The sequence below is a fragment of the Tachyglossus aculeatus genome, unplaced genomic scaffold, assembly GCF_015852505.1.
Source record: "Tachyglossus aculeatus isolate mTacAcu1 unplaced genomic scaffold, mTacAcu1.pri scaffold_78_arrow_ctg1, whole genome shotgun sequence".
Taxonomy (NCBI): Eukaryota; Metazoa; Chordata; class Mammalia; order Monotremata; family Tachyglossidae; genus Tachyglossus; species Tachyglossus aculeatus.
Window position 1 is genome coordinate 256753 of NW_024045093.1, and position 14998 is coordinate 271750.

General features: G+C 47.1%; 1 non-coding gene across 1 annotated transcript; it reads right to left on the reverse strand.

Moving 5' to 3' along the window:
- Positions 1–6772: 6772 nt before the first annotated feature.
- LOC119924079 lies at positions 6773–6910 on the reverse strand. Its single transcript, XR_005449033.1, has one exon. It is a non-coding gene; the product is annotated as a small nucleolar RNA SNORA7 (small nucleolar RNA).
- Between the last annotated feature and the right edge of the window lie 8088 nt (positions 6911–14998).

The window sequence follows — 14998 nt, forward strand, 5'->3', positions numbered from 1 at the left end:
CTTTTGTGTCGCCTACACACTTGGATCTATATCCTTTAAGCATTTGATATTTAGCCCTTCCTCGGCCCCACCAGCACTTATATACGCATCGGTATTGTATATATTCATATTAATGTCTGTCTGCGTCTCTGTACTGCAAGCGCATTGTGGGCAGGGATTGTGTCTACCAACTCTGTTGCATTGTACTCTCCAAAGTACCTAGTACAGTGTTCTGCAAACAGTAAGTGCTCAACAAATACCATTGATAGATATTGAGAGCCGAATTTAAATATTTCTCTCTGTGCACTCTATAGCTACAGACACCCAGTGATGAGCCAAAGGAGCTACAGTGTAAATCAGTCTGCCATAGTCATTAGGAAAGGACAAGAAAAATCCGTAGTCCCACTATACAGTCACAAATACTAAGACCTGAAACGCCAAAAGGGACTTGATTCTAAGGGCCAGGGAGGAAAGGATACATCAAAATATGGCCTAATGGAAAGAGCATGGGCCTGGAAGCCAGGTGACTTGGGTTCTAATCCCAGTTCTGTATCTTGTCTGCTGTGTGACATTGGGTAGGTCACTTAACCTCTCTGTGTCATCAGAAAAATTGGGATTTTAGATTGATTTTCCTTCCCACAGACTGTGAGCCCCATGTGGGACAGGGACTGTGTCCAATCTCATTATTTTGTATCTACCCTAGTGTGTAGAACAGTGCTTGACACGTAATAAGTGCTTAACAAGCATGATAATAATAATAATGATAACAGTAATAGTTGTTTTTGTTATCTGACCAAGGGAAGCTTGGGTGTCTCCTTCGGCTTGGGTGTCTCCTTCTCTGTCAAAACATTGTCTCAGGAATAGTAAAATAATAGTGTTATTTCCTGAGCTTCATTTTTCTCTATTTCCTCTCATCACCCTCTCTCCTTCATCTTACCCACCATTCACACTCTCAATCAATCAATTAATCAATGATATTTATTGAGTGCTTACTGTATGCAGAGCGCTGTACTAAGTGTTGCCTCTGTACTATATGTTATGTTGCCAACTTGTACTTCCCAAACGCTTAGTATAGTGCTCTGCACACAGTAAGCGCTCAATAAATATGATTGAATGAATGAATGAATGAAAAGTGCCTGGAAGAGAACACTCCAACAGAACTAAGCATGTTATCTGTGCCAATGGAGTTTACAGTCTAGACAGATGTTAAAATGAATAAATAAATTACTGATGCATCCATACGTTGAAAGCAGCAAGACCTGATGGAAATAGAATGGGCCTGGGAGTGAGAAGACCTGAATTCTAATCCTGGCTCCACCACTTGTCTGCTATGATTACTTGGTAAGTCGCTTAACTACTCTGGCCTTCAGCTTCCTCATCTGGCAAATGGGGATTAAAATCCTACTCTCTCCTACCTCGACTGAGAGCCCCAGAAGTGACAGGGATTATGTCCAACTTGATTATCTTGTATCTGCCCCAGTGCTCCACTGTTTACAAATTCACATGTATGAAAAATGTGAGGAAAAGACACTCAGAGAGTTGAGAATGTGGAGATGAACAGAGAGAGAGAGGCAGAGAAGGGGAGGGGCACTTGTTTTAGGAGACAGCCATTATGGTAATAGTTCTCAACTAAAGAAGCTGGACTAAAATGCTGTGTTTGTGTAATTTCTCCCTCTCTTATGAGGGAATCTATAATAGACATCTAGAAAAAGGTGAAGTTACAGACAGTGACTCTCAATTCCGTGGCCTCGAAAGAGACATGATCCAGGGACTTTTAAAGTGATATCAGTGCATCCCAGTCTCCTGTATCCCAGGGACCCTCATCTCTTCTGCTTTTATTGCTCACACCACATATCTGAGTCTGATACCCAGGACTCACTCACCTGAAGAGGTCTTTGTGCTCATCACACTGGTCTTGTCTATGCTTGACAGGGGCTAGTTGAGGCAGCAGTTATACGGAAAAGGTGGTGCGAGCTCATCTCCCCTCAGGGCTGTGATTAAATTGTCACTTGCTGTTGTTGTGGCATGTTCTTGGAATGGGAGTCTGCGATGTCTCCATAGAAGGGACAACCTTATTTCCCTGTTGGAAACCCTCGTCCAAAACACACTGATGGTGGAATTAAATAAATCATCATCATCAATCGTATTTATTAAGCGCTTACTGTGTGCAGAGCACTGTACTAAGCGCTTGGGAAGTACAAATTGGCAACATATAGAGACAGTCCCTACCCAACAGTGGGCTCACAGTCTAAAAGGGGGAGACAGAGAACAATACCAAACATACTAACAAAATAAAATAAATAGAATAGATATGTACAAGTAAAATAAATAAACAAATAGAGTAATAAATATGTACAAACATATATACATATATACAGGTGCTGTGGGGAAGGGAAGGAGGTAAGATGGGGGGATGGAGAGGGGGACGAGGGGGAGAGGAAGGAAGAGGCTCAGTCTGGGAAGGCCTCCTGGAGGAGGTGAGCTCTCAGTAGGGCCTTGAAGGGAGGAAGAGAGCGAGCTTTGGCGGATGGGCAGAAGAGGGCATTCCAAACCCGGTGGATGACGTGGGCCGGGGGTCGATGGCGGGACAGGCGAGAACGAGGTACGGTGAGGAGATTTGCGGCATAGGATCGGAGGGTGTGGGGTGGGCTGTAGAAGTAGAGAAGGGAGGTGAGGTAGGAGGGGGCGAGGTGATGGACAGCCTTGAAGCCCAGGGTGAGGAGTTTCTGCCTGATGCGCAGATTGATTGGTAGCCACTGGAGATATTTGAGGAGGGGAGTAATATGCCCAGAGCGTTTCTGGACAAAGATATTCCGGGCAGCAGCATGAAGTATGGATTGAAGTGGGGAGAGACATGAGGATGGGAGATCAGAGAGAAGGCTGATGCAGTAGTCCAGATGGGATAGGATGAGCCATTAATCAAATAAATCATTGAATGGGTGGGGTCAGCTTGGAAGTAAAACTTTCTGAGGCTTACTCAGAGATACCTACTGGAGTTGTGATTGTCACGGAATCCTGGAGCCATAAATTCTATCATTGATTGAGTGATGCCTTCACTATCGTTTAGGGAATAAGATTCGACACAGCTCCAAAAGTGGAAAGAGTGAAATCCCAGCTTTTTCACTTATATGCTTGGTGACTTTGAGCCACAATTTCCTTTATGCCACAGAGTCCTCTGGGTGACTTTCTGCTTCTGTTCCACTGTTTCCTCATCTGTACAATGGACATTCAATCCCTTCTACTTATACTGTCAGCCCCATGTGAGAAAAGGACTGTACTTAACCAAGCACTTAGAAAGGTGTTTGACACATAGTAACCACTTAATTTATAATAGAGTCATCCTTTCACTTTACGCCCTTGACTTTCTCTTGGTGGTCCTTTTGTCCCTTCTGAAACCAAGTGGCCTCGGGGCTCAAAGTCCAGGGCTGGTACCACTGCCACTTCCGATCGACTAGCCAGGGCAGACTGGACATCACTCAAACTCACTTCTTTCCCATACCTGGATTTTTGTTTCATGCCATTGTCCCAGTAACAATGCATTGCCAGGTACCTCACCTAATGGAGAAAACAGAGGTCTTCTCACTTCTCTGCAGCAGCCTGAATTTATAGACAGGGAAGTCATTTTCTAGGCTTTGTGCATATGGGCTATAATAGGCTGTTTTTTAGACTCTCTGTGAATTTACAGACGGTTAGCAACCCATTCAACACCAGTGCATAGGTGACGTAATAGGTGGGGAAAATAGCATGGGGATATGGGAGATTAGGTAGGGAAGGTTTCCTGAAGCCCCTTGAGGACCAGAAATGAACTCGCAGCATCTTCATTGTCTTTCTCTACCCACTGGCAGGGGCAAGAGGTGGAGTCATTACATTGGCTCCACCTGTGTTCCCTTTCTGGTTCTAAAGAGTGGAATGGATTGCCAGAGATTGCCCATTCACAGGGTTGTCATATGGGCACAGCAGGAAACCTGACTCTTCAGGGCCCTCCCCAGGACCCCAAGAGGGTCTCCATCCCCATCCCTCAGTCTAGTTCACCCAGACTTCCTTAAGCAATGCTTCTTCCTAGTGGATTTCTCTGACTGTTGGACAGAATGGCACAATGAATGTTGATTGTCCACAAACACCAGCTAGTCACATGGCTGGTCAACTGGATTCACAATGGGCAATTTGATTTTCCCTTGGTGTTCCTATGGCACTGGATGTTTTTGTAAATTTCTAAAAGTCCATGGCAGTTTCTGCCACTGGTTCTCATGGCTCAGACAAGATCCTACAGGCTTTGGAGCCAGTGAGGAGATCAAAGTTGCTGCTGAAGAAATGCTCTATGTTCATGTTCACATCGCGTAGCCCCTGCTGATCCCGGTAGAATCCTCTCCTCAGAACGCCACCATAGGTGCTCGGGATCCCGATCCTGAGAGGCCGGCCCGACATCACACCGCGTGGCCCTGCTGTTCCCGGTAGGATCCTCTCTTCAGAGCGTCCCCATAGGAGCTCAGGATTCCGATCCTGAGAGGCCGGTCCGCCATAATACCATGCGGCCCTGTTGCTCTTGGAAGGATCCTTTCCTCCGGACGCCGCCGCGAGGGCCTTCCCCATGCTCCCTCCATTCGTCAGTCCGTCTATCCCCGAGCGGCCTGCTATCGGGCGCCTATGCCCAGCGGCCGGGCTCCTGGACGTCCCCCGCCCGGACATCTGCATCCCCTCCCGAGATCACCGAGGTACTTGGGCTGGGCCCCCCCCCCCATCCCCTGCATCATCACTTCATTCACCCCTAGAAGCCACGTCCACTCTGTCCAGGTAGCCAACTGGGATCTTGGGACATTGTATCCCCTTGCTTGATCCTGAAACATTGTGTCCCCCTGCTTCCATCCCTCCCACCCCATAAACGACCTTCTTTGAAGAGCCCCCCTATCCCCCCTTCCCAGTCCGGACCTCACGGATTTCCCGCCCACCCCCTCGCTCCCCTCCCCCGGGAAAAAGGCTCTTGTCACCGAGTTAACAACAACCTCATTCGCACCTAGTCAGGCACACACAGGCTGTTTTGTTCATGATGAGCTCATAGCACAGCGGGGAGCAGATGGTGGCATAGCGGTCATAAGACATTGCAGTGAGGAAAAAACACTCTGAAGCGGCAAACAAGACCAGTAGGAAGAGCTGTGAGACACAACCCAGAAAGGAGATGGAGCTGTCACTGGTCAAGGAGTTGACGATGGATTTGGGGACCGTTGTAGAAATGTAGCAGAGGTCTATGAAGGACAAGTTCCTGAGAAAGAAGTACATAGGGGTGTGGAGATGCTGGTCGAGAGTGGTGACAGCAACAATGAGGAGATTCCCCAGAAGGGCCACTAGGTAGACAGGGAGGAACAGCGTGGCATGGAGCAGCTGCAGCTCCCGAATGTCAGAGAACCCCTGGAGGAGGAACTCAGTCACAGTGGAGATGTTGGTCATTTCTGGGAGATGATGCCGACTCCCTGGAAAGGAAGAGGGGAACTTCAATTTAGAATCACTGGCATTCCCTTCAGACTGTAAGTTCCTTTTGTGCAGGTAACACTTCTACAAATTATGTCATATTGTACTCTCTCAAGCACTTAGTACAGTGCTCTACACACTGTAAGTGATCAATAAATATGATTGATTCCCATTTTATTAAATAAAGCAGTTGTATTCATTGATCAGCTATAGAGTTCAATAGTTTACTGTGCGGTAGGTGTGATAACCAGAAATGGGCATCCTCACAGTAAGCGTTTGGGGGTCCTTCTTAAGCACTTTTTGTGCTGGAGGGGGCTCACCAGAAATGGGTGTTCTCACAATAACCGCTGTGGGGGGGGAGTCCTTCTTAAGTGCATACTCTGCAGGAGGTGTGATAACCAGAAATGGGCATCCACACAGTAACCGTTGGGGGGTCCCTAAGCGCTTACTGTGCAGGAGGTGTGATAACCAGAATTAGAGAAGCAGTGTGGTTCAGTGGAAAGAGCACGGGCTTTGGAGTCAGAGGTCATGGGTTCAAATCCCGGCTCCGCCGGTTGTCAGCTGTGGAACTTTGGTCAAGTCACTTCTCTGGGCCTCAGTTACCTCATCTGGAAAATGGGGATTAAAAACTGTGAGCCCCCCGTGGGACAACCTGATCACCTTGTAACCTCCCAGTGCTTAGAACAGTGCTTTGCACACAGTAAGCGCTTAACAAATGCAATCATTATTATTATGTAGGGGTATGAACACATCAATCAATAGCTCAATGGTATTTACTGAATACTCACTGTGTGCAGAGCACTGTACTAAGTGCTTGGGATAGTTCAATCCAACGGAGTTGGCGGACATGTTCCTGCCCACCAGGAGGTAACAGTCTGGTGGGTAGACTCTGCATACCATAAATGCTTAATAGATACAATGGAATGATAGCATCGATGAAGTAATCAACACTAATTCCTTTTGGAGTTTGCCAGCACTTAGAACAGTGCTTCACACATAGTGAGCGCTTAACAAATACCATCATCATTATTATTAAATCAATCTGTTGTATTTGTTTTTCACCTGTAGTGTTCAATAGTATTGATATGTGCAGTGGTCTGGCACTTCTTGACTTATGCTGTCGATTCGCCTATGACCCATAGCGACTCCATGGACGCATCTCTCCCAGAATGCCCCACCTCCATTTGCAAGCATTCTGGTAGTGGATCCATAGATTTTTCTTGGTAAAAATGGAGAAATGGTTTACCATTGCCTTCTTCCACCCAGTAAACCTGATTCTCCACCCTCGACTTTCTCCGCTGCCACTGCTGCCCAGAACAGGTGCATTCTGACATGCAACAGATTGTCTTCCACTCGCTAGCCACTGCCTAAGCTAGGAATGGAATGGGTATCCCTCTGTTTGACTCTCCCTCCCTTGGCTGAGACTGGTAGAGTACTGGAAACTCTCCAGGTGTGATCCTGAGTGGGGGCAGGGGTATGTACCCATCAATTAATCAAACAATGGTATTTACTGAGCACCTAGGGCTCCGTCAATTCCCATTTTACAGATGCGATATTTGAGGCACAGAGAAGCAAAGTGCCTTGCCCGATGTCACCCAGCAGTCAAGGGGCAGAGCTAGGATTAGAACCCAGGTCCCCGAGCTAATGGTTGGGTAGGGATTGTCTCTGTCTGTTGCCGAATTGTACTTACCAAGTATTCAGTGCAGTTCTCGGCACATGGTAAGTGCTCAATAAATACTATTGAATGAATGAATTAATTAATAGCAGAGTCAGGATTTGAACCCAGGTCCTCTTACTACTACCACTACTCTTTGCCTCTCCCTAGGCCCAGACTCCCTTTTTCCCTGGGAGGTGATGGGAGAAGATTCCCTTCTGCTCCTCCCCTCCACATGTCTGCCAGCCAAGGTTTGTTCACTGTCTCCCCTGCCCCATTTTGGATACACACACAACTGCCGACACAACATATCAGATTGTGGTTCTCAGAGGAAAATGAATCCGATTGAGGTTTGGTGGACTCCAATCAACTCCTTGCCATTCGCTTCAAGGCTTTTGACTCATGTTCTTCTCCGTGTTTGCCTTCCCTCTTCACCAACTCCCCTCCAGCCTTTGGAAACAGATCTGCTCCCTGTGCCTCTCCAAGAACATTCCCTTCTCCAACAAATGGCTCAGGTCCTTCCTTCTGCCCGAATCTCCCTCTCCCCCCAAACTTGCCCAGATTAATGTTTCTTCTCTCCATGCTGAATCAGCCCAGATGCCACCTCTGCATTTACACTTTAACAACTGCTCATACCTCTTCCCTACGGATAGATTCACATTACTATGGAAGAGGTAATTAAGCTGTGCATTCACATTTTCATGCGTATTTCCCCCAGCTGTAAATTAGTTTGCCTCAGTCTAGCCCAGCAGACTGGTAAGTCAAAGGTGCGGAAGGGAATGAATCTCTTACCTCCACTGTGTTCACCTGACATTTCTGTATGGAGGAGCTGATGACAGCGCTGGTGGTCTAGAACCAATCACACTCTCTCATTCCCTCCCTATCATTTCCCAACAGAAACATTTTGTGACATCCAGGATCCACTTCTGGCTGATGTGACCACAGCATAATGCTGACGCTGTGGCTGCAGGGCCCCAGCCAGCTGCTCAGACACACAAACACACACACACACACACACACACACACACACACACACACACGCTTCAACTGACTGTGGTTACTTACACATAAAAAACACACAGTCACACAAACTCACACCTATTTAGCCACTCATTTATTTATTTAACTATTTGCTAAAGCATCACTCCCCTAAATTAGTATCGTACCTGGAGGGTATCCAGTACTCTACCAGTCTCGGCTACCAGATGGCCGGTTAAGCAGAGGCATACCTGTTCCATTCCCAGCTTGGGCAGTGGCTAGCGGGTGGAAGGCAATCTGCTGCAATTCAAAACTCACCTCCACCAGGCAGCAGTGTCATGGGAAAGAGTCGAGGAGGAGACTCAAGCTTACTGCAGGGAAGAAGGCAATGGTAAACCACTTCTGTATTTTTACTGAAAAAACTCTATGGATAATCTACCAGACCATTTGCAGTTCGAGAATGGGGAGTTCCAAGAGAGATGTGTCCATTCATTCGCTACGGGTCAGAGACAACATGATAGCCTAAGAAAAGATGAAGAAGTGCAAAAACATCTCTCCTCCAAACCCTTCACTGTACCAACCATATTGGCAGAAGAGCTTGTTTCTGCACTGTAGGAGACAGAATGATAGCTATGTTACCCAAATAGATTTACAGATAAAAGTGTAGAACCATCCAAAGATATCCTTGAAAGACAAGAGCGACCATGATCTCGGCCTACCCTGAAGTGATAGGCATGGAGGCAGGTGAATCCAGTTAATTCGATATTTTGGGGGATGAATGAGTGAGAGTCTCTGATTTGGGTTGGTTCTGTTCTCTTCGTACTGTTTGTACTCCATCTCCTCCTACCTGGTAAAGCTTCATACCTTTCAATGTCCATCCCAGGAATTGTACAACTGGGCTGGGAGGGGGAGTTATTGAATGAGATGCAAGATTTTCATTCCGACCCAGAAGGCCCAAGGGTTGTGGAAAATGGTGAAACAATGATCTCGTATCTGTCCATGATTGGAATTGACTGTCTCGTGCCTCTTTGTAAGGAGTGTACTATTGCCCTGATATCACCACAGGCTTTCTTTTCTTCCTCCATTCCCCTGAGTCTTACAAAGGAAAGCCGAATCCCTCTTTCATGTCCTTGATCAGATCCTTTGCTCCGTGTGCAGTGAGAGCTGTGGACCGGTGTTCAGGAAAACATCTGGGGAAGGAAAAGCTGTCTGCTGCTATGACTGTGTCCCCTATTCTAAAGGAGAGATCACCAATCAGGCAGGTAGGTGTCTGCAGCGACGGGTTTTCCTGGTAAAAGACTGGTGGTCAGAACAAAGCTTTCTGGGAGGGCTTTCTGAGAACAAGAAAGAAATTGGGATTAGGAATTGACACTTTAGGATGCCCAGAATCTGGAATACTTCCACAGTCAACTAAGCACTGGGTCCTCAACCGCCATCAGTCCCCTCCCCCTCCCCCGCATCCCCTGGGTTACACGTATGTCTTTCAACTCCATTGCTTTCTCCTTACCAGTATTTCTTTTGGTGTCTATATTCCCGGCTGGACTGGAAACACCTTGAGGGAAGGGACCATGTCTAGTGATTCAATTGTACTTTCTCAAGTGCTTAGTAGAGTGTTTTGCACAGAGTAAGCATTCAATGAATACCGCTCTTTGATTGATTGACTGATTATTTGCTTGATAATGGAGTGATGACTGATCAGAAGCTTTCACCCATGCCACCTAAAGCAGCCACCCTGTCCATCCAACTTGGGATTCAGCCTCTGACAGAGGCATCAGGATGTTTGGAGGTGTGTGTGTGTGTTAGTTGCCCTCCTGGACACCCATCGTCCTATTTGCCCTCTTGTCATGATGGTTGTTGGATTGCGGGACAACATTTCTCGTTCTACCCAGTCCATTCTTTGCGATTTGGGAAACTTCAAACAACTCCCCTTTCAGCCTTTCATTCTCTAGATGAAGCAGAACCCATCATTCAGATTGTCGTCTTCATGAAGCTCCTCCCTCCACCTGATCATCTTTGTTGCCCCTCCCTTTTTCCCTTTCCACCTCTATTATGAACTTCTTACATTCAGCAACCGGAACTACCCACCTTATCCTAGGTATGGTGTGAAATCCCATTTATTCCGTTCAGATATGGATCAATGTACAAAGTGTCCTGAAGATCATTATCTGAATTATCGAAGAGATCAGTGTAACCTGAAAATAGTGACCTTCCTGTCCTATGACACACCTTTGGGAATGGCTCTGGTGTTCATAGCTCTTGGTTTATCACTCCTCACTGCTCTGGATTTGGGGATAATTATACACCACCGGGACACGCCAATAGTGAAAGCTAATAACCGCACTCTCAGTCACACTCTCCTCACAGCACTGTTGCTGTGCTTCCTGTCCTCCTTGACCTTCATTGGCGGTCCTGGCCTGGTGACCTGTGTCTTGCGACAAATAGTCTTTTGAGTTGTCTTTTCTGTGGCTATTTCCTCCGTGTTGACAAAGACCATCACTGTGGTCTTGGCCTTTAGGGCCACAATGCCAGGAAGCAGAATGATGATGATGGCATTTGATAAGCGCTTACTATGTGCCAAGCATTGTTCTAAGCGCTGGGGTAGATACAAGATAATCAGGTTGTCCCACGTGGGGCTCACACTCTTAATCCCCATTTTACAGATGAGGTAACTGAGGCACAGAGAAGTTAAGTGACTTGCCCAAAGTCACACGGCTGATCAGCAGAATGTAGACTTGGTTGGGCCTCCAAGGCACCCAGTTCCATCGTCCTCATCTGCTCCCTCTTTCAAGTGGGTATCCTGGCTGGGAACCTCCCCTCCGGTCCCAGACGTGGACATGGTATCTGAGCCTGGTCTCATCAGTGTCCAGTAAAATGAGGGCTCCACATTTGCCTTCTACTGCGTCCTTGGCTACATGGGGTTCCTGGCTCTCGTCAGTGTTATTGTGGCGTTACTGGCCAGGAGGCTACCCGAGAGCTTCAACGAGGCCAGGTTCTTCGCGTTTAGCATGCTGGTATTCTTCAGCGTCTGGATTCCCTTCCTGCCTACCTATCTGATTATCAAGGGCAAGGCCATAGTGGTAGCTGAGATCTTCTCCAACCTGGATTCCAGTGCTAGGCTTCTAGGCTGTATCTTTGGGCCCAAGGCCTACATCATTCTGCTGAGGCCGGACAGGAACACCAAATGACAGCTACTAGAGCGTTAGGGGAATCATGAAAAAGAAAAATAGAAGTTGAGATCACCAGGGCCATTTTCAGGAGATAATGTACCCTGAGATGAGAGTTCAAATGTTGTCCACTTCCCACAGACACGTGATGCAATAAACTTCACCACAGTATGCTCTTTCATCATATGGTGATCTCCAGCATCAGTTCCCAGGTCTATAATGTGCCACCCTTCCCTTCATCTCTCAACCTCCCCTTCATGGATGGTCATGACGACCTGAGTTAAGCTGAGCCATACTTCATACTTCATGCTGCTGCCCGGATTGTCTTTGTCCAGAAACGCTCTGGGCATGTTACTCCCCTCCTCAAAAATCTCCAGTGGCTACCAATCAATCTGCGCATCAGGCAGAAACTCCTCACCCTGGACTTCACGGCTCTCAATCACCTCGCCCCCTCCTACCTCACCTCTCTTCTCTCCTTCTACAGCCCACCCCGCACACCTCAGCTCCTCAGCCGCTAATCTCCTCACCGTACCTCGTTCTCGCCTGTCCCGCCATCGACCCCCGGCCCACGTCATCCCCCGGGCCTGGAGTGCCCTCCCTCTGCCCATCCGCCAACTAGCTCTCTCCCTCCCTTCAAGGCCCTACTGAGAGCTCACCTACTCCAGGAGGCCTTCCCAGACTGAGCCCCTTCCTTCCACTCCCCCTCGTCCCCCTCTCCAACCCCCCCATTTTACCTCCTTCCTTTCCCCACAGAACCTGTATATATGCATGTATATTTGATCATATTTATTACTCTATTTATTTATTTATTTTACTTGTACATATCTATTCTATTTATTTTATTTTGTTAGTACGTTTGGTTTTGTTCTCTGTCTCCCCCTTTTAGACTGTGAGCCCACTGTTGGGTAGGGACTGTCTCGATATGTTGCCAACTTGTATTTCCCAAGCGCTTAGTACAGTGCTCTGCACACAGTAAGCGCTCAATAAATACGATTGATTGATTGATTGATTGATTGATTGAATGATTGAGTCAAGCGCCAATTTCTATCCCCAGGAGAAGGTTGAAGACAGCAGCTCCCAAGGTCAGAGGGAGATCTGCCCTCTTTCTCCAGGAGAATCCTCGATGAGTCAGATTGGGAACAGCAATTCTGATTCAGGCCCTACTCTGGGCCTCTGATCCTGTCCTTTCAGGTTCTGCCCTTTTCCCATTTCTTTACCCAGTTACAATAAAAATGATTCTGGTTCAAATCTCCTTCCCCTACATTTACTGAAAGCAGTGGGGAAGAAGTCATTGGAGAGCAAACTGCTCAAAATGGCAATCTGGAAGGGAAAAAAGTAGGGGAAAGTGTTTCAATACGATGGAAAGTGTTGGGGTGGGAGGCGTAGGTAGAGGGATGGATTTTGAGAGAAAGCAGGACATCTCCTCTTTACATACTGTTGGGAAGGAAGGGAGAGTTGAAGAAGGGACAGGAACTGGAGAGGAGCAGGGGAGATGTTAGGAAGGTCACTGCTGATAGTTTCAATTTTCTCAATAAAAAAGGAAGCCAGGTCATTAAGGTCAAGGGATGTGGGAGGTGAGGGAACAGGAACAACTGGTGAGGAGAATGAGTATGGGTGTCAATAAAGATGGAGAAATACTTTTGCGAGGCAGAGGAGAGGACAAAGTTAAAGCAAGTAAGGATGAACTGGATCCAGGGAAAAAAATCTAGGCAAATGATCCAGGCAGAAGAGTGACATATGGAATGTAATAGGGATAGGCAAGAGGTAGGGAGGGCAGCAATTAGGCCAGTATAGGAATTAAGGTGGGATAGGATTACCGTGGGAATCACCACCGATACCTGTGGTAGAAGTTTGGATGGAGATGAAAGGGAGGATTTTACCGATGCTATGAAGGTTGAGTAACGGGATTTAGTGACTAATTGAAGATGTGCTTTGAATGAGAGAAATGAGTCGAGGACAATATCAAAGTTATGGGTTAGAGGGACAGGAAGGATGGTGGTGTTGTCTACAAGTGATGCGAAAATCAAGGGAGGACAGCTCTTGAGCGGGAAGATGAAGAGTTCTGTTTTGGACAGGATACATGTGAGGCTTTGTGAGGACATCCAAGTAGAGATGTCCTGAAGGCAAGTGGAAATGTGAGACTGCAGAGAGGGAGAGAGATTGGGGCTGGAGATGTAGATTTGGGAATCAGCTGGATAGCTGTGGAAATTGAAGGCTTGGGAGCAAATGATTTCTCCAAGGGAGTGAGTGTAGACGCAGAATAGAAGGGGACGCAGAACTGAACCTTGCAGAATGCCCACAGTTAGGGAGTGGGAGGCAGAGGAGGAGCTGAGAAACTCATAGAGGCTGAGAAGGAATGACCAGGGAGATAGGAGGAGAACCAGTAGAGGACAGTGTCAGTAAAGACAAGGTTGGATAATATTTCCAGACAAAGCAGGTGCTTGACAGTATCAAAGGTGGATGCGAGGTCGAGGAGGAATTAGAATGGAATAGAAGCTGTGAGATTTAGCAAGAAGGAGATCGTTTGTGACATTTGAGACAGTGGATTCCTGGGTGTGAATGGGACAGAAGCCAGATATAAGGGGTTCAATGAGAGGTTTGGAGAAGAACTTGAGGGAAAAAATGTAGACAACTATCTAGGAGTTTGGAGAGGAATGGTAGGAGGCAGATAGGGTTACAATGGGAGAGCATCGAGGGGCCATGGGAGGGTTTTTTTAGGATAGGAAATACATGAGCATGTTTGAAAGCAGTGGGGAAAAAGTCACTGGAAAGCTAACAACTGAAGATGGGGGTAAGTTCTTTGATAATTGTGAAGGGATGGAGTTGGATGTGTAGGTGTACGGCGTGTAATTTGAGAGAAGGCAGGCGACCTACTATTGAGATACTGCTGGGAGATATGGGAGTGTTGAAGAAGGGGCAGGAGGAAGAGAGAATGGAGAGGAGCAGGGAAGATTTTAGGGAGATCACACCTGATGGTCTAAATTTTCTCAGTGAAGAAAGAGGCCAGGGCACTGGGGACAAGAGATGGGGGAGGCGGAAGTACATGAGTTTTTAAAAAGAAGAATGAATCAGTCAATAATTCCAACAATCCATGGTATATATTGAGCACTTGAGGTACAGTGGCCTGCACTAAACCCCTGGGAGATTACAATACAATAGAATTGTTAGATCTGATCCCTGACCACAAGGGGTTTACAGTGTAGAAGGGGAGACAACCTATAGAATAAATTATACATAGTGGAGGCAACAGAGGATAAGGATATGGACTTTTTTTAGATGGCATTTATTAAGCGCTTACTATGTGCCAAGCACTGTTCTAAGCGTTCGGGAGGTTACCAGGTGATCAGGTTGTCCCTCAGGGGGCTCACAGTCTTCATCCCCATTTTACAGATGACGTAACTGAGGCCCAGAGAAGTGAAGTGGCATGGCCAAAGCCACACAGCCGCTAAGTGACGGAGCGGGGATTAGAAAACATTACCTCTGACTCCAAAGACCGCACACTTTCCACTAAGCCACGCTGCTCCTCCTAAAGAAGTCTTCTCCTAAAGACGTAAGAGCAGAGGAGCTTTGGGTGGAATGAATATCTAAGGGCTTAAGGAGTGAAGACCAAAGTGAATAGCTGATGTAGAAATTAGGGTAAATAGGAAAGGGAAATGGGGTTGATGCTTCCTTCCTCCCTGAGAGTTCTGTCCCACTGGGAAGGGTCTCCACCTTCCCATTCTGAGACTTTGATCCCCATTGTTCCCTCCCCCATCTGCTG